The following is a 25,001-nucleotide window of genomic DNA, read 5'->3' as shown; positions in this document are numbered from 1 at the left end:
TACCCCACCTAGACGATTGGCAGGCCATGGCCCCGGCATCTTCAGCACAGCTGGTGGGCACCTTTTAGTCTTGGATTCCTCATCAATTTTCAGAAGTCTACTCTAGTCTTGGCTTTATTTTCTTGGATTCATTTTGGACTTTCAGGCCACAAGTAGCTTTCCATCCCAGCAGATGATTGCAGACATATTGTTTGTCATGGTTCCCTTCCCGAGGGGAGAATCCACCTCATTCTTGTTGATTCCTGAGGCTCATGTGACTGATGGCACATGCAACGCACTCATGTGCTGTTGGCCCACTTGAAAATAAGAACGCGTCTGCTGCATTCGGGCGGGACTTGGAACCAGTCTACAGGGTGAGACTCTAATCGCATCTGCATTGAAATATTTCCCGCCATGGGTCTCTCATGGTGGGGGGAATTGCTACAAACCGTCCCATAGCAAACCTTTTCAGGAAGCTGCTCCAGATCTATGTGTTATAAACTCGTCCCTGGAGGGCTGGGGGACCAACGTGGGTCTTCTTACAGCCCTTGGCCTCTGGTCTTCTCAGAAGAAGCTTCTTCATATCAAACTGCTCTAACTGCAGGTGATATTCAATGACCCGAATGTGTTCCACCCGGTGCTAAGAGGGTGGGGGGGGATCCTTGTACAGATGGACAGTTCCACGTCCTATTTTGGGTGAACAAGCAGGGCAGAACAATATTCCCCCCCCCCTTTTCGTCACCTTTCAGTTGAGCTATAGGCTGTCGAACAATATCTGTTCCTGAAGGTGGACATCGTCCCAGAATTCTCAACACAGAAGCAGACTTTTTCAGCAGACAGTCTTCCTCGAACCATGAGGGGGGGTGGCACAAGTGCTCTGTTTTGGAGACCACCATCTGGTGATTGGGTCACCAACAGTTGGCGCTCTTTGAAAAGGCCAGCAACTGCAAATTTGCCTCCCCGAGCGGAATAAGTCACAATTCCTTGGGAGATGCTATGGCTATGCAGTGGAATTCCCAGGCTCTGTATAGTGTCCCCCCTGATTCCCTTAATGCCCAAGGTCTTAGCAAGGTTCTCTAACAGCAGAATTTTTACTCTCATCCTAATTTCTCTTCAGTGGCCAGCTCACTCTTGGTGTTCCAGCCAGATGGGAGCCCAAATGGACGGGCCAGTCTCCCTTCCGGTGGTACACGATCCACTGCAACAAAAGCAGGGCAGGGTTCTTCACCCCTCCCCTCAATTGTTCAGCTTAGCTGCATGGTTCATGAGCAATTTAACTTCGGGCAACTTAGTTTGTCGGCAGATAACATGAAAATCATCCAGGCAGCCATTAAGGCCTCCAATTGGACCCTATACAAAAGTAAATGGACTAGGTTTTATTTGGCCATGGACAAGCACATCTACCCGACTGACTGCCCACTAAATGAGATTCTTTCCTTTGTGTCCTACTTGACCACCTCTGGTATTTCAGTGGATTACTGCTGTTCCTACTAAGCGGCAATCATAGCTTACTGCAGCACTCAGGATTAGCCTTTTTCTACTTCCAACCCAGTTGTGGGCTACCGTTTGGAGGGCCTTACAAGACTTTACTCCCCCCGCCTCTTCCCGTTCAAGGGGCTGTGCCCCTTATAGTCTTTGCAGCCCGGACGCACATGCCTTTCGAGCCTGAGGCCTACACAGAGTTGAAGTACCTTCACTTGGAAGGCGACTCTTTTGGTTGACCTTACATCTGCCTAGAGGGTCAGTGAGATTCAGGGCCTTTCTGCTTCTGAACCACACACCGTTTTCCATGAAAAATAAGGTGGTTCTAAGGACCCACCCAACCTCTTTCCCTAAAGTTGTTTCCTCATTTCAGATGAATGAGAATAGTTTAGTTTAGTTTCTTTATTTATACCGCGCGCCGAACCCTGAGATAACTGGGCGCCGGAGACTTGGACAAGAACAGCAGGTTACAATTAGTTACATATTGTGCAGGCAAGGAAACAGTGATAAGTGCAAGTGACCAGGTTACAAGGTGGTCGCAGAAAAGGAATAGATAGAGATAAAGTGCAGGTGAGATACAGAACAAATCGGGTCAAAATGGTCAGACATGTGCACACTTCTTGCTGGCAAGCCAGGACTTTGTTTTTGCTTTGAAAGTCCAGACGGATGGTTCCATTCTTAAGGCTAGAGGCATAGGGTGTGGTGTTGCCCACCTTCTTTCCGAATCCCCAGTCTGCTTCAGACTCTGGTTTGCATTTACTTGATATTAGGAGAGCTCACAAGTTCTACTTTCATAGGATCAACCGCTTAGAAAATCATGTGCTCTTTTTGTCACCTTTGGGGGTCCATATCCTGACTCTCAGGCCTTGAAGGCCACCATAGCCAGATGGCCGGTTTCAGGCATGAAGCAACGTTACATAATGCAACAGTGCATTCCCCCCAGGGCATTCATGCTCATGGCATCAGACCAAAGGCCACAGCAAAGGCTTTTCTGTGCAGTGTCCCTTGGGACATCATTAGCAAGGCTGCCACGCTACACCATTTGCGGCACTCCTAGTCCATAGTGTTCTTTCTTCCATACGATCCACCCTTCGCTGTAAATCGGTAAGCTAGTAGTAGGCGATGAGTGGACAAGTACTGACGGACGAGGCCAGTGGGAGGAGTCTGCATGCTTGGGCTCAACCAGGTACAACCTAACGTGCTTGAAATTTAAAGGGATAGGGTTTTTGTGGTGGTATAGGCCCTGTCCCGTCCCAGTGGGATGGACTCCTATCAATATGAAGTTAAGGGTACATAATCGTCTGTCCCCTCTTAGCCCCCTAATCTCTCTCCTTCGATACACGTGCTGACGTTCTGATTACTTAATACCTGCCGTCTTGTTATCATTATTTTAAGATATGGTTTTATCTGTTTTACTCCTAAAGTGTGTGCCTTTAGTTTAAAAACAAACTAACTGTGACTCCCTTTTTCTTGGAAGCAGGCACAGATTTTGTAGGTAATTGCAGTTGTGGGGACTTTCAATTGGAAGTGTCCCTTCACAGTTTCAATTCCCTAAATATCCATGCGTATTCATGGATAAGAAAAGCACTGCTGCTAACAACGCATTTTGTTAAAGAAGTAATTAGCGGGTCTTTGTTGACACCACAGCCCCAACGAAGTTTATCATCTGTCCTGTTCAGGAAAGTTTGGTAGATGAGTGAGATCCTGCCAGAAACGGGCAATAATGTATGAAGTTGGGGAAAAGACCCAATAAACTAATGTTCGTTGCCCTCCTGCGTCTAAGTATACATGTGGCGGCATAGTACACTCATCCTTCCACTCAGACTTTCTCAGAATTGTTTCTGCCTCCATTAAATCATGCTGGATGGGAACCAATAAGCAGCTAGCGATTTATATGACTTCGCATGCCGATCCATCACCATGGCCTCTTGTGAGAAATGCAGTCATTATGCACGCCCGCTAACTCTCTTGCTTTCAGGATGCTCAGTGCCATTACAGCATTACATTGATCCGTTTAATAGTTTCTCTCTGTCTTCTTTTTTAAGTAATGCACTGTGTATTATTTATCAATCCTAGCAGCAATTACTTTCTAACCAGTACAGTTGCTCAGTAGATGCAGGGTGAAGGTTTAACTCCTCCTTTTGGGAAGAGTACTACTTAGTTGGTGTGGCAGCCTTTATGGCAGAGCTTATAGTTTGGTGCATCAGGTCACCTGAAGATTTCGGGCTTGGGGAGCTGTTCCAAAATGATTTTTGGAGTGCCCCTAACCGACAGCTTGAAAAGCAGTCTGCAGCACCCATGGAGTGAATACATTATGGCGGAAAGATAAAGGAATGTAGCGAGGTGCTGAGTAGCTGCAGATTATCACGGGACTGGTTTATTGGCCTCTACACAGAACAGGGAAGGACAGTCAGTGGCTAGAGGAAATGCCAAATGTCCACTGAAAAGCTGTCAAGTTCTCTTGCTAATGTAGTAGAACCCAGAGTAAAAGACAACAAGGTGATAAGAACGCTGTTGGATACTATACCCTTAGTCCCAAACCATGTTTACAAGCCGATGTGCTCATATGGGAATATTCGAAGTGGGGTGGCCCAACTGTGACCTGTATGTCTTATAACCAATGTATGCGTTCATGTGTAGCAGTTCTCTGTGCTTTAAGTGGGATAAGAAATTGGGGGGGTGGCCCTAGCACGCCCCGAAACAGAACATGGATGCCGGGCCTAAGAAGTGTCTGGTTCTGGCTCAGAATTCCACGAAGCCTTAACTGCCAGGCTATTATGCAAGTCTATGCAAAAAGGACGGGCATAATCGTCCCTGGTGGGGCCTGTGTGATCTAAGAAGTAGACAAACAGTTGCAGTCGAGTTTACGTTCCGGGAAACTAAGAGAGGAACATCTATTGTAAAGGTGTAATATCCATTTTATCGTTTTCATTCACTTCAGTGTTTGTAACTCTAATTCAAAATGTCCTTAACCAATGATGTGATTCTGCAAAGAACCGAAGAAGAGCGGCATTTGTCACATCTCTTCTACTTTAGCGCTCTGTGGAATGTCAGTTTGGGAGCTTCTGCTCAATGACTGTTTTGAAGACTTCTGGGACATTGCTTTGGCCTTACATTTACTTGCGTTTTTCAGGCAGATTGAAACTACCTTCACGGGTGGATCAGAGAAAGCTACTGCGAGCAGCTGACGCGCGAGGGTCCGGAGTGCAGAGTCAATTCCACAAGCAACAAGGAAAAGTTGATGTTCTCCAAAATCCGTAGGGAAAACAAAATTAGTCCGTTCCATGAAGAACGTGTAGGAGGAGGGGTCTCTGGATAATAATCGTCCACCAAATACTCGTTTAGCAGACAGCCGGGAAGTCTGTAAAGGGCAGCTAACCTTAGACACTTGTGGGGAACTTGATGTCTGTCGAGGTAGCCAGGCGCAAGCCCATGTAATGTTTCGAAAGTTAGAAGATTTAGAAATCCACTCTTTGCTTTCTGAGGAGTCTGGTGCTTTCAGGGCAAGAGGCGTTTGATTCAGGTCCTAAGTAGAAAGTCAGATGGGGTGAGAGTTATGGTGTGTGTTTATGATGCATACTCTGTGAGTTAGAAGTTACTCTAGTACCTGATAGATGGAATTTCAGTAACGTGGGCAGGATAAAGCTGTGGAAATTAGTAGGGCAAAAGAGAAAGGTAGTGTCTATAGCAATTGGGACGCCAAGTTGCAAACTTTATGAAACTGGAGTGAGAAGTTGAGGGTTCTTCTGATGCAGAAAGGACACCTTTTAATTTCAAGGTATTTTGCATTTGTTTTTATTTATTGAGGACATGGTTTTTCACCAAGAATATATACATAGGAGCATTCAGTAGCAAGGACAATCACGCAAGGTGGTGACTTTAAATTAAACATGTATAGTGGAGGATGTTCCAGGTGGTGTTGGGGGTGAAGTAGAACATTAACTCGGAACAATATACACATAGAGGGGACAATCAAATCTTTATAGTTTGTATCAGCGTTATGTATTTTATTTTGTATTTTTGGATTTATAACGCACACTGAACAGAATTAACTGTATAATGGCGCAGATGACAATCATAATAGATAGCGAATATAACAGAATTCATAGCAAGCCCTCAACATGAAGAGGGTTATCTATCTGAACAGGAAGGTCTTTAGTGCTCGGCGAAACTGAAAAAGTGAACTCCTAGTCCTCCGATCAAGTGGTAGAGAATTCCACAGCTTTGGACCAAAGACGGCGAATCTTCTGTCGCCCTGTGATTTATAGGCTGAGTGAGGGATAGTTATAAAATGAACATCACTGGAGCGTAGCTGCCTCACAGGGTGATACGGCTGAATTTGCTCCCTCAGATATAAAGGGGCGATACCATTTACACACTTGAAAACAATGCAAGATGTCTTGACCCTAACACAGTATTACAATGATGTGAGGAGAATGAGGCTGAAGTAGGTTTGGAATTGTGGCATGAAAGTGTTAAGAACATTCCATTGTGTAAGTGATGGAACTTTAGGGGCTTTTCGGATGCTTAAATGGTCGAATTTTGATGTAACTACCCTGTCTTACTGCATAGATATGTTTACCACCCTGCTCCCTTTACCCCTTGTTTTTCTACCTCTGCCCTTTACTTGCCCCATATCTGCCACAGTAAAATGCAGTGAAATGGCAACAGAGGGGAGGGGGTACCATTTTGTTTTCAGGGGTGGTCCATTACAATAGTGGAGGCCAAGGAGGAAGAATAACCTAAAGCAAGAGGATACACAGAGTTGGCAAGGCACTGTGATATCCAGAAGTGTGCTAAAATAGTGAGTGCATGGTGAGAAGTAGCAGGTGGTATAATCAACCAGGAGCGGCGCAGTGGGGACTATCCCTTAAATAGATTTGAACATCTTTTTTTAGAAATTTGAAAAGGAATCATTTGTATATCAAAAGCCAGCCAAAATGGAGGTGGTGGGGAGAGGTGGGTATAGAGTGGTTGAGGGTATAGATTGGGTACACGTTGCAAACTTGACAATTTTATTGCATACAAATGAGTAGATGAAAATGCCAAAGAGGATGCTTGGCCAGTAGTCCAGTTGACTGATGACACACGAGGACAGAAAAGCAATAGAGGTGTTGGATTTCTGGAGTCACAGCTGTTAGAGAACCCCAAGAATGCAAGCCTTGTGGGCGGAGGTGATTATATCGGGGGCACAGGTTATTGGTAATGGGAGGAGTGCTGGGGCCTTCTGAGCCTGGAGGTAAATGCCTTTGGTCTTAGAGTAGTAGAGCAGATGGGCCTGGACGTTGCAGACTGTGTTGGACGATCTATGGGGGTCAGGGACTTTCTTGAGGAGACAAGCTTACCTGCAAACATCTGGATTCTCGCCCAGCGTACAGAACATACTACTGGACATCACCTTTCATGGCAAGAATCTTTTTGGCCCGAAGGCCGACGAGTACTTAGAAAATGTAAGGACTCAAAGATGGCCGCTAAGTCTCTGGGCCTAGCTGTCCAACAGCCAGCAAAATCTGCCTTTCACTTCAAAGCAAAGAGGTTACAGGCATTAAACTAGGCATGGTCAGAGGCAGAGGCATTTCCCATGCTCCGGAAGGGACGGGTGAACCAGCAGCTGGCAGCTGGGACGGCTCTGCCCTCAAAGCCGATTTTGATTTCTCCCCCCAGGTTGGATGATGGATAGGCGAGCACTGGTCCCAGTGGCAGGCGATTACTTCTGATGCCTGGGCGCTCCAGCTGGTCCAATGGGGTTACTGTCTGCCTTTCTTACGAAAGCCGTCAGAAAGGCTACCCCCTCCTCCTCAGCAACCAGAACAGGAGCTCAGGAACAGCTGCAAGCTGTGCTGTTGAAGGGTGCATTGGAAGAGGTACCTCTTGAGAGAGGTTTGGGCTGGTATTCCCGGTATTTCCTGGTACCCAAGAAAGGGGGAAGAATGCATCCCATTTTAAACCTCACAGCCTTGAACAAGTACCTGAGGAAGGACACATTCAAGATGGTGATGCTCAGAAAGATTCTCCAGGCTCTACAGTCATAGGATTGGTTGGTGTTGTGTGATCTTCAGGATGTGTACTTCCATGTGCCTATCCACCTCTGGAACGGGAAGTTCTTGAGATTCCTCATATGGGACAAGCACCATCAGTTCAAGGTGCCCCACTAGATTTACTAAATCTGTAACCCCATTAATGGTTTATCAACACGGGGAAGGAATTCTGATCCATCCCTATTCGCTAATTGTGGCCAGAACGATAGAGAAGTCATTTCATCCTAGCCAGCAGGGTTGCCAGCTCATACAGCAACTGGGTTTTCCTATAAAACAACCATTTTCTCAATTGACCCCACTCCAGTGACAGGTATTTGTTGGAGCAGATATTAGCATAGCACAGGCCAGAGTTCAGCTTCCAGAACAGAGCGTGATCATGCTAAAATTGGAACTTTCAAAGATGCTGTCGCGTCAACGCACTTCAGCAAGATTTTGGATGAAAATACAGCACTATTTAGCAGCCATCTTGTGGGTGGCGTGGTGGGCTCGGTTCCACTTTAACCACCTCATAATACGTATTGTGGAATACTGGTGCCCATACAATTATAGCTATGAGTTCATAATGCCAGTCTCCCCGACAGTAGTTGCCAACTCTACTAGCAAGCTTTTTATTGGACTCTCTTCTGGAGATGCTCACCAAGGATGCAATTCATCAGGGCGTGGGTGCTATGTTGGGTCTTATGTCAGCTGAGGGTTATTGGCCAGCATCAGTGGAAAGACTATCATCCGACTAGAGGGAGCTGGCAGCAGTCTGGGAAGTATTGCAGACCTTCTCCCCTTATCTAGAGGGCAAAGTACCTTACGTTAAAACAGACAATGCATTGATGAAAGTATTGTGGTGATTGCCATCTGTGAGGGTGTGTGCTTTTATTATTTTTGTTAGCATAAAATGTTTTAGGTATGTTGGTTTCTGAAAGGGGGTTCTGCGAATAAGACCCCCCTTTCACAAATGTTCAATGCCAAAATTATAGTGCACATGTGCCTTTGCTGTAACTAGTCTCCTGACACAGAGAGCTTCAGCTCTGCAGTAGCACAGAGCAGGTTCAACTGTTACATGGACATCCCTAACAACTGCTGGGACACAAGGTGCATACACACACAGTCAGCTGTTTTATCTCCTGTACCTCTAATATGAATTATAACAAGTGCATGCCTGAGTCAATCTAGTGGCATCTAAATCTTTGAATTTAAGCCATGCCTGTTTGTGGCATGATGACTGCTAAGAGCACAAACAAGGGGGGTTCTGGGAGTTTCTCTACTACCGGCCTATATCCCGGGTTAGAGTAAGAGCATACAATTATGCACCCACAGCAATTTAATATCCCACTATTGTGAACTCTGTGAGCAGGGCCCGGCAAGAATGGGACTGATGTTTATTAGTACCTGCTCTAACTGTCTCCCCTGCAGCGTGCAAAACAATAGTCTGGATGCTGCCCCTTTCATTCTCCTGCAGGAAGGGTAATACCTTATTTAAGGACATAGGAACTTTCCACTAGGTGGTCTCCTAGGAACCGGTGCTTCAGAATCAGCACTTGTATAACACAAACACTCATACCAGGATACTGATAATTGGAGTCAATTTAAAGTCAGCAGGCATGGGAAGGGGGATAGAGTAAAAGGTGGGCTGAAAGAGGGATTACATCATCTTTATTTCTGTTAGGGCTCACTACATCTTCCCGGCCCCCCCATTTCCTGCAGGCACGTCACTTTGGGGGGTGTGATTTCATAAAAGCGAGCACTTGTTACAACAGCCTGGATTGGATCCCTTACAGCCGACTTGCATCGGACCAGTCCTGTGTGACTTTTTGCCTGAATTTGCCTCCTCCTTTGTCTCAGCTTTGGACTCTTGAAGCTCAAGAAGAAATCATTGGACCGATGTTCGGAGTGCAGCCGTTCCAAAGTTCTCCACCTATGATGCGAAGACAGAAGGCATGCAAGGCAGAGGAGAGATATTTCCCAAAACTGTCCACAGAATAGTAGAGGTGAACACTGATGTGGACCAAGGCTTACCTCTCTGCTTGCTGCACTTGATCCAGGCTCTTGTACGCTTGAAGTCAGCGATCCCCAGTGGGTGCCAGCAAAGTTCCCTGGAGTTGGAGTGCAGAACTGAAGGACTTGCTTTGTCCATAGAGACCCTTGTTTGGGCATTCCCCGCTACCCAAAGTCACAAAACTGCTCTGGTCCCTGGTTCATGAATCAAGCTGCTTGTGAGCTACACCGGCTCGGATATCACTTGCCTATGCCAGGCCTTTTCGTTCCACTTGTCATTTCTGCTTGTGAACCGCACTGTGTGTTGGATCCAGTTGCCCAGTTTCCGAATCACTGCCTCAGAAAGTGCCTCGAAGCCTGACTTGATGCTGTGGAGCCCAAAGAACAGGACAAAAAGGTATTTGAAAACCCCTATACCCTTGTTTATTATAGAATGACCATAGTGGTGTTTAAGCCCCTATTCTCTGCCATTTTACAAATGTCTGCACACCCTGTGTTTCTTTTTCAGGGTGGATATTTCTAGCATTTCCTGATTCGTTTTTTGCATTTTATTTTTTGATCAAACGTCTATATATATAACCTTGATCGGACCTTCTTTTATTTTGGATTGTTGTACTTAGGTTGTTTGGGTTGCTACTGTTATCCACTTACACTCCTCCTGAAGATGTAGCGTGCCCTCTGCATGCATTACCAAAAGAGGCAAAGGAGGTATACCTTTCAGGCTGCTGGTTTAGAAGTAGTGTGGCGCTGAATAGGTGATTTTAGCCTCCGGTCTTCCCTGTACTTCTGCAGAGTAATAATAGTGTCACAAGCAGATATCTGCCGACAATGAGGGACTCTGCATCAGTCCCTGATGGATCTGACCAGCAAAATAATTCAAATGGCAGAGTCCTGATTACCATCAATGTCTGCTTAGGTGGTATTGAACAGGGTGTTCCCCTCCTCTTAAGAGATGCAACTGACTCTGGAATTTTTTTCTTTGATGTGTAGGAGGTTTGGGCTCAATCTTTTTTGCCACCTGAGGGAACAGAGTGGTTCTGCTCTTTTTCTCTCATTTCAGGATCATCTGACATGGGGAATCATCTGAAATGGGGAACGGATGCACTGATCCTGAGAATTCCAAGAGTTCTATAATTTGCATTTCCTCTTACCTCCATTTCCAGTATATTGAAGGTGACGAGGAAAGGGCAAAAGTAATTCTCATTGGTCCAGGAGGTCCTCGTTCTTGCCACTGCAGAGGTTAGCGATATTCCCTGTGTGAGGAATTTGACCATCCACACGGGGAGTGTGCACCTGCCTGGGCTGTTTGTATATTTTTTAAAAGAAATTGAATGTTGGTAGATAAACCTCTGGGAAATGTGTGGGGCTAATCCGCACACATTTCCCAATGCTCACCGCACAACAAACACATAGTCAAGTTTACTCTTGGGGACACAGCCTCCCAGCGCAGTCCTCCTGTCAAGTTCAGCTGGAATTTGACAGCCACTGGTACATCAAAGCATCTCAAGAAGGGGGAAGGCAACACCTTCCTCTGGCCATGGCCAGCCTAACTAAAATGTCAAAGGCTCCTTGGATCCGCCCTGCCTATTAAGTTCTGTGTGGTTGCAGCGCATACTGATGAGTTAATTGAAGCAGGCCTGCGAAGAGACCTGTTCACAGAACGAACAAAGGGCAGGAAACCCCAGCACCTTTTTGATAGGCAATGTGTCAGCTTGAAGCTAGCCCCCACCCCTCTGTATGAAGGGCAATGAATGGCATGTCTGGGACAACTGTTCACAGTAGGCAACCCCTGCAGGGAGACCCCCTTTATGAGGGAAGAAGTATGTGAATTGATTGAGACAGAAAGTCTGTTGTCGCCATAAACTTCAAGGGAGACCTGCGCTTTGATCAGGAGTCACAGAGAGCTCAATTAACCAGAGAGACACTTTGATCCACAACAGACAGTTAGATGGGTGGGACTTAGTAGTACATGTTGTCACCCCTTACCTTTCCTGTTGCAAAGCACTCTAGTTATGACCTCACGCATAACAGTATATTCTTGATGAGGACCCAGGATTGGTTCATTAAGGTAGGTTTAGCCTGCACCAATCACTGGGGCCCGTTTGGCATTAAGGGTGGACTGAGCCCCTCACTTAGCAGATCATCCGACGACTATGAAAGGAGTAAGAAGGACTCATTTGGACACTGGCTGAAGGTACAGTCTGTCTTACAGCTTCCGCCAGTGAAGGAAAGCCAGGATTTCCAAGAGGAAAGCAAGATACCTCCCCATAAGATCTTCCAGGGAACAGAGGGAGATACTTGACTCAGAGGACCCGTCCAGCAGCTCTAGAACCAGTATCCAGTCAACATACAGCATGCCCTGCTAGGTTGTGCCAGCAAACTTCCTAGGTGGGAAGTGCCAGAGAGTCTCTGAACAAAGGATAAGGCTGTTGCCTGCAAACACTCTCCTCAACTTTGGGCCGTCCACCTTAAAGGGCGACAGAAGCCCTGCGAAGAAGCTAGGAGCAGTGCCATAACAAGCATCAACCTGCATCCATCTTTTAAGGACATTTTCGAGACAGTTGAGTCCTCTAACCACGACCGGCTGCACCACTGAGTGTCACGCTGCAGTCACTAAAGCTGTCCAGACGCCTCGACCAGCGTTGCAGATCAGCCAACCAGCACAGACAATAATTCTTGACCCCTGAGCCACTGTGCAGGCCAGCCTCCAGCGCTCCGTCCAGCCTTGCTTGCCGAAATGCCTGCCGCCTGATCCTGCAGCTGTCTCCCGTCATGAACTACGTTGCAGGAGCTGCAAAGAGTCCTGGAACTGACTTGACACTGTAGAGCATCAACATCATCTCAAGCACCAGGTACATTGTGGTTCTGTCCCCTTGGTCCTCTCCAAAGGGCCCTAGTGACATTTACGGCCCCTTGCTCCCTTGGTGCTGAAACCAAATAACCTGGAACGTTTGACTGCTTGCTTTACCGACTACCCTCCTGTGAGTATCCAGACTGCATCCCTTTCCTTTGTGAAGCTGTCTGTCCTCTGTGTTTCTTTACAGGGTGGGTTGTGTTTTGTTGTGCGCTAGAACTGTCTGTTGCAATTATAATAAATTTGATATTTTTATGCAACCTGGACTGGACAGTTCCTTTTATCATTGGGTAATAATTGTATTTTCGCTGTGTTGCAACTAACCAACGATCCACGATCTTGTAGGGATAAGCCTGTCGTTCCGTCCACGTTACCAAAATTGGACAGGGAGGATTATGATTTACTTGTGTTTCCAATCCGTTCGATCCTTTCTGGTGTACTAGAGATGTGGTGCTGATTGATGGTTTAGAAACCAATATGCATCCATGGATCACTGGTGCCCAGGAAGTTGATTTGTCACACCCCAACTCTGGTGTTAACATTGGAGTGTTCGTGAGAACTGCCCATGAGGCCATCCCCCTCGCGCGCGCAGGCGGTATAGAGGTTCAATGGCAGGGACTAAAACTATTAGCATCCTTAGCCACAGTTGTTCAGGGTTGGAGTCATTACTCCACTAACTGGCATATGAACACCATTGGCTCTCTGGTAAGTCTTGGTGTGGGGCTGTGGCCTACATTCCTTGTATTGTGCTAGACTTCCTCTTAGGTTTTTCGTAAGGGTTTGGAGGTACCCATTCTTATGGTCCAATGGTTGGCTCTTAAGGCTTTTCGTAAACTTTGGGCTGTTTAAAAGTTCTTGACAACCTGGTACCCAGGGTTTTTGTGGGTTTCATTCTACTCAACCCCCTGAGGAAGAAACTAGTGAGATTTGCTAGTGGTCTTGTGATCTCTCCTAACTGCTCCCTATGATCCACTAGATCAGGTTGATATAGAATTAGCATCCTTGAAAACCCTGTATCAATGAGGTGATTGGGTGATTTCTGGCCTGTCCTTTTTGGGTCCTTATAACAGGGCCCCCCATAGGCTCCAATTCTCAGGGCAGACTCAGGATTTCCCGAAGGTTTATTAGTTTTATTTTGATGAGGAAATCATTTTACTTTTCATAGGATCTTTGAAGGTCTCAGCTGATGGGCGTCTTCTTGCCTAGTAGATGTGCAAAGGGTGGTCAACATCTGTTTGGCTGGAAATGGGTCTTTAAGGGGGTGTGATAACCTCTTGGTGGCTTGTGACAAGAATCTGAGGTTTTCCAAACCAGCAATCTCTTCTTTGAGCCCATGGGTTAGGACCAAGATTTCCAAAGCTGAAAAGCTTATGAGTTGGCTAGAGTCAGTATTCCCCTGATCATTGCAGGCAGACCGAGTAGGTGGTTGGCAGCTTCTTGGCAGATGCTTTGAGTGTTCCCCTGATTGATATGTGTAGGGCATCTACTTGGGCGTCCCCTGCCACCTTCATGGATCACTACATACTGTCCATGTCAAAGCTCGGCAGTAGGGTCTCCGATTTTGCCAACGTTTATTTTTCCCTTATTATGGTGGATGGTGATTAAATAAAGGGTGTTGCATTGTACTGTGTCATTGCGTTTTTTCTGAGGGCCCTCTCATGGGACATTCTTGGTTATATCAAAATAATGGGGAAGATGACGAGTGAGGCCAATTTGGGGTGGGAGGTGCATAGATAATGTTGGGCAATCCACATTACTTCAAATAGCCTCCTTTGTTACCTTACTCATACCCTGCCCACCCGAGGGACGTCGACAGGTCTCTCTGTCTTTGGCTTAGGCCGGAAGTGGATTAGTGCTGAGGGCTTTATGTGTCCCGGAAGAGGGGCGGCCTAAGATATGCCTACCACATGGGGAAGAAAGGATCTGGAAAAACCTATTGCAAGGAGGAGGGTGAACCTGCGTAAGGTGTCGAGGGTGGCCACTTATAATAATGTGGATTAACCAACATAATCTAGGCATTACAGAAAGAGTCCTGTAGTAATTGAACAGTGCCAATTCTTATTCACAGAGCATCAAAGGAGCAGGCAGGGCTTTAAGTAGGCCAAGCCAGAGACGAGGCCCAACAGTCTCTCAAAACCTCAGGCGAGCCAGGGCTCACGCATACCCTGACGTATGCCTCATCAGCATGGATGACCTGCCATGAGCGACACCGAAAGAGTCTTCAGATAGTCCAGAACAAGGCTCTGCGGATATCATCTGGAGCTCCACTCTTCACAAGGATAGCTGACCTTCACAGAGAACTGAACATTGTGATGTTGGACGAACATCTAGCAAAGGTAAGAACTTCTCTCAAGAACTGGATCAGAACATGAACCCTCTGATCAGAAGACTCACTGCCACCACTGCAAACCCTTTTGACTGCTACCTGCAGCACATCACCGCGAAGGCCCTGTGAAACCAGCCCTACTGTGACAAGTCCACACAGTCCCAGAAGAATCCTAACCCATGACTACATACTCAACCCGAGAAGATGGAGTAATGAGGCTCAAGCCTCGGTATCCAATAATCACAGCTAATGGATAGAATCTATCAGCAAGAAGAAGACAGACAGCAGGGTATACAGACTTTGGTCTGCGAGCAGGGTAGGAAACATGGAGCTGCCTTGCAGTTCCGTGGAAGCCTTCAGGCCAACCCCCGGGGCTAGCTAGCTAGCCAGCCCAGCAGTCTCCAAGATCTGCTCCCGTGCTCGGTCTCGTAAGCGTGTTTGAAACGCTCATGCCTCACACCTCCCATTGACAGGCTGTACTAATGTGTCTTGCGATGTACAGACGGTTTTGTGTGAGTATTTTGACAAACAAGAGCAGAGAGTCCAAGTTGTATGCTTGCGCCAAAGTGTTTCATGCCAGGGTGTGGGGAGCGGGGATGTCCTAGCGTAAGAGCGAGAAAGGTTGGCACATCACCAATGTATAGAGGTGGAAACGTTATTGAGGGGTAGGTGTAGAGTCTGTGATAGTTTGTCTGCCTGTTTGTGTGTAATGATCAGATGATTAGAAACAGCCACATGCTTAAAGCGCCTGTGATAGCAAACACCATGTGCTTTCTTTTCTTAGCTCTCTCGTTTTATGAATTCATGGCCTCCTAATTGCTTCTAATTAGAGGTGGTAGAGCCAAGTAGGGCCCGAGCCATCTCAGGTCCAGTTATGTGTTGGAGCTCGATCCGAGGTTCAAGCCGATGGGCCCTCGGAAGCATGCGGAGACCATCCTAAGACGGGCCTGCTTTCCAAAACAAACACAAAATCACAAGAACATCTTTATTGCTAATTCGAAGGGCTGAGGGCATCTCTGTGGTGTCCGGTCTGGCCCCCAGCAGACATTCATTCTGCCAGTGACCGAGTCTCACACCCTTACTCCGCACTTCTTTTGAAACGCAGTGCTCAGCTCCCGTGGCGCGCCTTCTCGTCCTCTGCATAAAAAGCGGCGCCGCCCCGGTGCGGCCTTTACACCTCGTGGGTTGTGCTTTTGTTTCCGGTGTTATCACTACGGAGCACGGAACAGTCTGGGGGAGATGACGAAGCAGGGGAGGTGCCTGGCCATCGTGCCGTGACTACACTCAGCCAGCTGGAGAACAATGGGGAAAATGCAGCGGCATGTTCAAATGCCTTCGAGTCGCATTTTTGTTATTTGTTTTATTTGTTATGCTTACACAAGTTGACCTTTAACATCTTTAACAATTCGAATTAACATAGAAAAGAAAATAAAAAAACATAAAAAAGTAATAAAAACAAAAAACCAAGGCATCAACTCCATACTTATTGTAAGGAGACGCATCAGGCAGCAGATTCACAAATTAATTCCAAACTCATTGCCATAATTAACGAAGAAAAAAACAACACTTATTATGACCACCAAGTAAATAAGCTTACATATTCCCAATGAACCAACAATTAAAAAGCAAGCAGTGGTCCCTTTTCATTCATCCCTCAGCCAACCTAAGTGCTTTAATAAAAGTGACTACAGCGACTCTCATTTATTAGACACACGTTTAAGCACAATGCAAAACGTAGATTTCAGTATTCTGAAACCACAGCTATTAATTGCTCTCACACTCGATTATATGTGTGACACTAATTCTTTGACATATTGTAGATTGCCCTATTTTGATTGGAAGTAAGTGCACAATTAACCATTTTTAAATGACCACCACATTAAAGTGCCTCTGATTGTGGGCAGGCATCCCAATCCATTCAGATGTTTTGGCATGACAAAAGCTAAAATGTGTGCAAGAGCCGCACAAAGGTTGCACAACTGGTGCGACTGCTGCATGGGGGACTGCCTTCTTACTATGGACACCCGTGAATGTGTTTTTCTAAAAACTTTGTTTCAACAGAGATGATTTAATTTTGCCTGAGACCACACGCTTAAATGAAGTGGTGAACCCAGGATTTGAGCACTTTCCGCGATTTTGGCACTTTATCACGTGCCTTTTCAGAACCAGGTCTAGTTTGTGCAAATGTGTGTGATTAACAAAAAAATGTGTTTTGCGCTTCCGTTTTCCTGGCTCGGCCCGTGTTTGTCTGTTAAAGCAAAGCAAGGCGAGGCCCTGGCCCGGCCATCCTCCTGAATTCCGTACCTCTCCTCTAATTCCGCCGACAAATAGCTGGGGGTGGTGAGCGTGTTCTATCAAATATACCTGCGAGTTCGCCTCAGGCTGCAAGTAGTTGTGTGGCTTGAAGGTCACTGTGTGACCGACCCCTGCTATTGTGTTATTTGCATTCTAGAACTGCAATGTTGTGTATGCTAGCTGCCCGTGCAGCCCATTGCCACCCTGGCGCCCTGGCCGGAGCGTCGAGGTAACGAAGCAGTGATGAATGGGTCCTCTCTGCGGGAATGGAAGGGGCTGTTGCGCGCCTGGGCTGGGAGCATGAATGGGCCGCTGATGCACGGCCTTTCTGAGTGATCTATAGCGAGAAGCGTCTCATCGCAAGGCGGCCTGGAGCCTTTGTAAGTGCAAGCTCTTATACCTCAGGGAATTTGGCAGGCCTATAAATAGCTCCATTGGCACAAAGGCGATGCGATGCGCCTGCTGAGCGCCTCTCGCATGAGCATCTCGGCTTGAGCAGTGATCACCAGAGCCGCGCGCACAGGCGGCCGCATCCTGCAGGAGCTCGGGCAAAGGGGGGCACCTGCTCTTCTAGTACAGGGGGTGCTCGACTGGGACAGGTGCAGCCGCTATCGGAGCTGCCTCTTCATGCGCCTGGCTCCAGAGACCAACTTCCTACGCGCCAGGTAGGTTCTGCTCAAGATATTGCTCAGAGCAAGCCATTTCTCAAGGGGTGGGGTGTTTCCTTCCGTGTTCACGTTATCTTAAAGTGATAGTTTCAATCAATCCAGTTGCTTACAGGCGTGTAACAAATATGCATGACTAAGCGACAAATAATACGAAGGAAAACTTTTACAAAGATACCTGCCCGACACGCCTACCTATGCCCCTTCCAGTAGTCCCTTGGCCCCTCTGTCTCATCTGACTCATCTATCCCTCCCTCGTCCGGCAGCCTTTGGCTCATTTATGCACCAGATAGCCCCTTTGGCTCATTAGGACAACGTATCCAGCCATAGCCCCTTTGACTCATTGCATACCAAATGACTATGGAAGAGCCTTCTTCTGATTACTACATACCCGTGAACCCCACACCCCCGCCTTGATCAGGCGATGCGCAGATAATGTAAGGGGTGCCTCGTTATTACAGGGGATGCTGTTCCCATAGCGTGGGCTCCCCCCTCCTCCATGACCTGGCCCCATGGCCCCTCTCCACCCCACCCAAACCGGCATATGTCATACATTACATGTTGAAAAAGAAACAACGCAGACACCTTGTAAAGTTGGAAGAGTGAAATGCCACAGCAGCTTTATTTTGCATAAACTCTTGGAGTTATCTTACAGACGATCCGTAATTCACCACCACAGGTATTCTACTCTGTGTGCGGCTACCTAGGCATCCCTTGTCCCCCCCCCCCTCTCCCTTACCGTCCTCGTCCGGTGGACGCCTCAGGTTGAGCCCGGCCCTTGCTATTCACCCCTCTCTACCCCTGGCCGTTTGTAGATTTCCCATGACCGCCATTTTTTGCCCCAGGCCCCCCCTTTTGCTCTAGGTCTTTGTTGGGAATCCCCTGCCCCCCCCTCCCCTGACACTTGCACCGTGTCCTGGTTTTGGGCCTAGGTAAAACCGGCAGCCACGCGGTGCCTCGCTAGTGTTCAGGTTCATATAACGGCACCACCACAAGTGCCCCAACGCTACACATCCCACATCTGTACATTTAAGGCCGACACTGCCCTCCGGTGCCGGCCCACAACTTTCTGCCTGCCTATATGGTCATCGCTTTGCGATGCCCGTCTAGTTTGAGTTCTTTCTACTCTACTCTGTCCACGAAGGAGTGACCCCCGACCCATACCCTGGTGACTTTAGCTGGCATCGTGCCATCTTTCCTGGATCAGCACTTTGTGCCTGCAGCAGCGGTACCTTATGATACTTAACTTGTTTTATTAGCTATTAAACCGCACTTCCACGTACGGTAGCGTTGCTTTGTGATAAGTTATTAATTTGTTGGTTTATTCGAACTGCGCGTGCCATACGGACACACCTTATCTGTGCCCTGACCCTTGCAACCCCAATTTGTGGTGCCCAGTTCTGTACCCTTTAATATTATACCTCACTTCGCCCCCCGCTGCAGCAGACCGAGCACCCCACTCCCCAGCACTCTCTGCTTGGGGTGAGGGGGCTCGAGACAGTTATTTATAATGCGCTTAATACCCAGAAGTTTTTAAGAGCGGACCCGGGGGTCGAAATCTGTCCAAAATCTACAAAACGGCTCCGTGTGCAGCTGCAGAGAGGAGGCCTGGAGTCGGAACTCTTCTTTTGCCGACTCGTAGAAATTTGAAGCACACAGGCGAGCGGTGCAGGGAGCGCCTGCCTTCGCGGCGGGAGCACGAGGAGCTAGCCCTGGCGGACAGTACACTCATGGGCACTTTAGCCAGTGTGAACAGCTTGCCTATGTGAGCGACAAGATAAGTTCACCCTGGTGAGAGCAGAGCAGTATGAGAAGCTCCTCCCCGTTGTTAGTTGGAGGAGCTGACCAGGAAGGGTTATACGATGAGCTGCGAGTAAGGCCTAGTTTCAGGAGCTCTCAGTGGTATGTGGCTGCCAAGGTATTTGGCGCCCGAGACAGCCACCAGGGCAAACAGTCCATGAAAATACCCCTTAACATTATAGTGTGAGAAGCTTGCACTGATGGCCATGGCAAGGCGCTCACACAGCTAGGTATACAGTGTGAGAAGTGTGCACTGATGGGCAGTGTGAGGAACGGATGGGCAGTGTAAAAGTCGGGTCCAAGCGGGCAGTGAGCAGATCATGTGCATGTCTATCCATCTTGGTGCCAGTAAATGCATGCCAGGTCTGGAACCTGCAAATACCCCATACCGATTCAGAATGACCATATGTGAGTTAATTCGCATCTTTTATTGACCATGCCATTATGAAGAGTGTCAGCTATTTATATCATCTCCCAAAGGTTCTATGGCAGGTAGACAAATGTAACACAGGTGTCCGCTTTTACCCTACTGGGAATGGTCGCGTTAATGTCATTCTAGTTAGCCAAAGGAAATCCTGCGTACATTATTGAAGGTGGACTCGGCTGCTCCGGCCCCGCAGCTGGCGTCTCCCCTGATTGAGCAGAACAAGGGCACCTAAGCCTTGTTTCAAAGTCATTTACAGTAGTTCTGATATAATATTTATAACCCGCTTAATACCCAGAGGTTTCTAAGCGCGGACCCGGGGATCGGACCTGTGTTATTCCGTAACGCCTTGCTTCCAATGTGAGCACTTTGCCCCTGCAGCCATCCAGCTTGACGGCCTTCCCCAAACACTGGAACACCCGCGATAAAGTTCACGTCCCCACCGAACATGGCACGTGTCCCATGCAATGTGCTTCCCTCATGCCCTGCACTGCCATCGACCCCCAATATTGCAATCCTGTGTGTCTGTCTGCTGCGTGTGGAGCACGACCGCCCATTCAACGATTGGCCCCTATGCTGAGATTTTGTCCCGTTATTACCCTTATGCCGTACGGTGCCCGTTCCCATTGCTACTTACACTAACAACGGTTTTGATGCACTATGCCTCCCGCTGCCAGACAGCCCATCACTGCCCTCAACTTATGGTTCGTAAATACGACAAATATGCCACTCGCTGTTGAACAGCAGCAAACGGCCAGGCGGCCGCATTCACCGCTGAATGCCCTTGAACGTCGCTGCCGGCAAAACTCGTCCGATACTTCGAAACTAAGTAATACGCCCTGATACGCCCCAAGCCACCACTGCACGCATCTTGCTCTCAGCCGAGACCGGCACCCCTGTGCACAGTCCCGCTTTCAACCTCCAGCATTACCCTGCTCCTTACCCGACGCACCCTCCTGGCTGCAACATGCTGCTTCTTGGCTGGAACCCACGCGTGCCGGAGCCCTTCTTCTCTGGCTGGAACACTTCTTCCGTCTCTGGAACACGACCCAGGCAGCAACACGAACGAAGGGCACTCAAACGAAATCCTTCTGGTCTGGCGAGTCGGCGGGGTCCCACTGCAGGAAACGAAATCCACGAACAGGCGAGGCAGGAAACCGAGGGAGAATGTGCTGGTACTTGTAACCTGTCCCTTTATGGGGCCGGTCCCTCACTCGGCTTCCTGCCCCGCCCCCCACGTTTCGCGGGCTCTCGTCCGCTTCCGGGGATGGGTTCTCGTGTTCCTTCCCCATCCCTGCCCCCTTGACCCGTATGAGGAGTGGGGGGAGGAGGTCGGCTAGGCAACCCCCACTAAGGGGCGGCGCCCGCCATGCCACCTTCGCTGGCGCGTTCGCCCGCCAGTTTCTCTATGCTCTCTGAAATCAAGTTAGCGCTGGCTCTAGAATCTGCCAGGCCCTGGGTGCCAAATCATTTCAGGTGGCCCTAATTTGCAGATCTTGTGAAATCACAGAAAGTGAAGACATTGGAAGTGACATGAGTTTCTCAAGAGAATCATAAGAAGTTCGCCCCAGTGCGACAATAGACACAGAACAGAAGTACAATGTGTGAATGGTCCGGTGATTATTTCAGGGTGTGCACTTTCAAGTTGAAAGGTACTATACACACACATAAGGCACCCGCTTTATTTAATCACGAACACCAGGGTATGACATGAGCAAACCGTCATCAATTTCCAATAAGGGTGTAGCTCGCATTGAACCACACATGAAAAGTAAATATTTTAAATCCCAATCCAGTAGTGAACGAGGTGATGTGTTGCATCATCATGTCCTCGGCAATGACGATCATTTTTAACCTATGTCCAATAAATATATATGGGTAATAGAACTGCTATTGAGTTTGCTTACCCTCGCTGTAGCAACGTATTTTTCGTGAAGCTGGTGGAGATGTGGAAACTGGAGACGACATGATTTCCAATCGTGGGTTCTTAATCACTAAAATCTTCTGATGCTACACAATCATCTTTTATCTTGTGTGCCTCTATTCCCTTATGTGGCAGAATGGAGCACGCATACAACAGTGAACAATAAGTGCTGTACACAAGCTAAAACACGAAAGCTGTGGCAATGTGTTATGACCAACGTTTACTGCTGACATGCAAAGGAATCCCACCTGACCAAACTGTGATACAAGGCACATTACTTTCTCGTTGTAATTTATTTTCGCTATCAGATTAAATTAGCTCAATCTCCTAGAACTTTGTAGTGTTGGGTTATATTGAAGTCTGCCGATTTACTTTAAGGTCCTGCTTTTGGGACCCTCGGCCCACGCCCCTTTTTTTATTTCTCTTAAAAACAATCAATGTTTGCTGCCAATTGACAAACAGGTGACTCGGGAATGCTGGGACAAATCTCTGCTTCCTCATTTGACCACTATCGTGTGCTCCTGGGCAAACAACCTTATCTCGCTGGGCCTTGTTTTCCCTAAGTGTTAGAATTAGGATCCCTTCATAGAAGCGTGCTTTTTTTAGCTGGTTATATTCTCCTGACCTACTTGAAGTCTGTTCTTTAGGGATCCTGCACACACTTTTTTTTAATCACACTTTAAGCACTGCTCAGGCACTTATGATGCTTTGTGCCATGGTATACTGATAGAAGCAACTTTTGATATAAAGGCAGGGCACACAGAGATGTCATCCCTAGCCTTTTCTGATTTATTATCACTGTTTAACACCATTCTATATATAATTCTGGAAGGGTGTCTGTGCATTGGGGACTGGGCATGCTCGCACTGAGACCCAAGTGACCCCACTGAGACCCCTCTTCTACCATTCTCCTAGCCCCTCCTCTATGAAAATTACCTGGAATCAAGACCGCTCTTGTACTTGAATGGATTGGCAGATTTATAATTTTTTCCATTCACACCACATCCATAAACACACCCTCACTTCAACTCTGCTTACTGCATTCATCAGGGCCCCATGACCAATGCATGTGGGCCTAACTCATGTGATCTGCACACATGTCCATGTCACCTGCTGGCCCACAGAGTCTCTCCCCCATGTCTGCTGTGGCACTTGCCCATGCTTGCATCTCCATGGTCTTCCCACGTGGTAATCTTATAAGGGGAAATTCAGGAGGCCCTATCTTCTCCCAGAGCTGAGGTCCTCGCTCTTGCTTGTCCACCACGGATATGAATGCCAGTCCTTTTCTAACCCTCAGCACCATCTAGGGTTAACCTCACCAGTGATTCCCCAGGCTCTGGCTGCCTCTACCTCATGCATGTATGCCCAGCAGCAGCAGCTGATTTATTTTAATGTAGTAACAACCAAGCGAAGCAAGGAGATTTCTGTGGGAATTCCCCTCTCCCCCAAGAGTTCTTTTTAAAATAATGAGTTAAAATAGTGCATTTTAGAGCACACCTTTTGTGAAAAATGGGGTAAAAAGCCAGTTTGCAGTCGGTTTTGGTAGATAACAAATGAAAAAATCCAATAGATGCAAAGTCACTAACCATGTAAATGAGCATTTTCAAACATATTTTCATGATGCCATTGCCCCCAATATATTGTATTGTATTGTATTTTATTTGGTTATTCATATAGCGCTCTTTCCCCATTTGTGTGGCCTCAATGCTCTTTTTCCTTAGTTGGAACGCCTTTGGTGACCGTAGTTGATGTGGTTGGACATTCTAGGGAGTTTAGCTTAGATGCGTGTGTGCATATTGCCGTTCTAAGACTTAAGTGGCTGGCAAGGCTCGACTAGGCAGACCAGTAGAGGCCAGACACGTGGGTGGGTGTTCTTGAGGGTTAGAGATAGATTGCTATTGATGAGGAGAGTCTATGTGAGGCCAGCTACACCGGATTCCTTTTGGGTGGTGTTCACTGTATGCTAGTGGTAGAGGTGTTGGGGTACGTCAGGTGTTTCAGTCTGGACGGCTATGTGTGGAACTAGGCCGGATGTACTTAACCACAGTTGTGTTCTATCGTGCATGGATGTTTGGCCGTGCCTGCAGCTTGTGTCCACACTAGTGGTGTGAATTATACGTACTGTAGGCTGCAAGATTGCTTATTTGTCCGGGTCTAGAATTGAGAGTCCTGTAGCGATGTGCCTAGGTTTCAGACTGTAGCCGGTATCAGCGTATACTATACAAAGGAGTCAAAAACCTAGATTAGAGGATCCTGTACAGTGGGAGAAGGCCTATGTTTCAAAGTGCTGTGTGTTAAGCATATGGCAAACCTAGATCGAGGTTACTCCTAAATTTGAGGATAGTGGGAGAGAGGCCTAGGTATCACTCTGTAGTATGATTCGTCATGTAATGAGCCAGGTGGAGGCTGCACCTTTAGTTGAGAATCTTGTGTGGTGGGCAGGAGGCCCAGGTTTACAGTGCAGGAGTTATCAACATATAATGAACAAGTGGAGGGGGGATATACAAAGATTGCTGTAGTTGGAGGGGATCCTAGGCTTTGGGGGCCTTAGGTTTCGGCCTATTGTATAGTGGTATCCGTAATGTGGCAGTCATTGATGGTGTGTTGTGCCTAGCTTGCGGAATGAGATTGTGGTGGAGGATTGCTAGTGTTGGGAGTTTCCCCGGATGAGCTATGCAGGTTAACGGTGGTAGTGAATAGTTAATGATGTGCATGTGCTAGCCTGGGCCACTTATCTCATTGTTAGTCGTCTCTCATGTGGTCTGGTGGGCAGGGGCGCATGAGTATGATGCGAGTGTAGCCACAGCGAAAGCTGCTGGCTTAGCGCAGGTGGGGCATGGTATGATGATGGAACAGAAATGCCACAATGAAAGCTGCTGGCTTACCTGGAGTACTAGTCGGCAGGCCGCGTTGTCGGGCGGTATGTGTTGGTGTGTCAGGTGAAACCGCTGCGAGAGCTGCGGACCCCTGAGTTGTGATTGAAAGTGGTTGAGTTTATATGTGGTGTGTTCACAGGTACACTGGTTTAGGAGAGTATTGGGGAGAGCCAGGTTTTAAGGGCCTTCTTGAATTTCAGGTGGTTTTCAATGCTGCAAATGTGTAAGGGGATGGAGTTCCAGATGATTGATGCTTTGACAGAGGAGGAGGTTGCCGCCAAGTGATATGGAGCTATGCAGTGGGACCACTAGGTGAAATGCATTTCGGGATCTAAGGTATCCGAAAGGT

At 47.6% G+C, this 25,001-nt stretch overlaps 1 protein-coding gene across 6 annotated transcripts in view; it reads left to right on the top strand.

The window, feature by feature from the left end:
- The window catches only part of RGS3 (regulator of G protein signaling 3), a 1,502,625-nt gene that overhangs the window by 1,228,526 nt on the left and 249,098 nt on the right, over positions 1 to 25,001 (top strand). Inside the window, exon 1 of one of the 6 annotated variants that reach the window (XM_069609879.1) lies at positions 17,434 to 17,628. The exons of the other annotated variants lie outside the window; for them this stretch is intronic. The gene's annotated coding sequence lies outside the window, so the exon portion shown is untranslated. Of the gene's footprint in view, positions 1 to 17,433; positions 17,629 to 25,001 lie in introns of those variants that run through there. 6 annotated transcript variants of the gene reach the window in all.

The sequence above is a fragment of the Ambystoma mexicanum genome, chromosome 8, assembly GCF_040938575.1.
Source record: "Ambystoma mexicanum isolate Mex_15411 chromosome 8, UKY_AmexF1_1, whole genome shotgun sequence".
NCBI lineage: Eukaryota > Metazoa > Chordata > Amphibia > Caudata > Ambystomatidae > Ambystoma > Ambystoma mexicanum.
The sequence above is the reverse complement of the archived record's forward strand: the minus strand, read 5'-3'. Positions and strand labels throughout refer to the sequence as shown.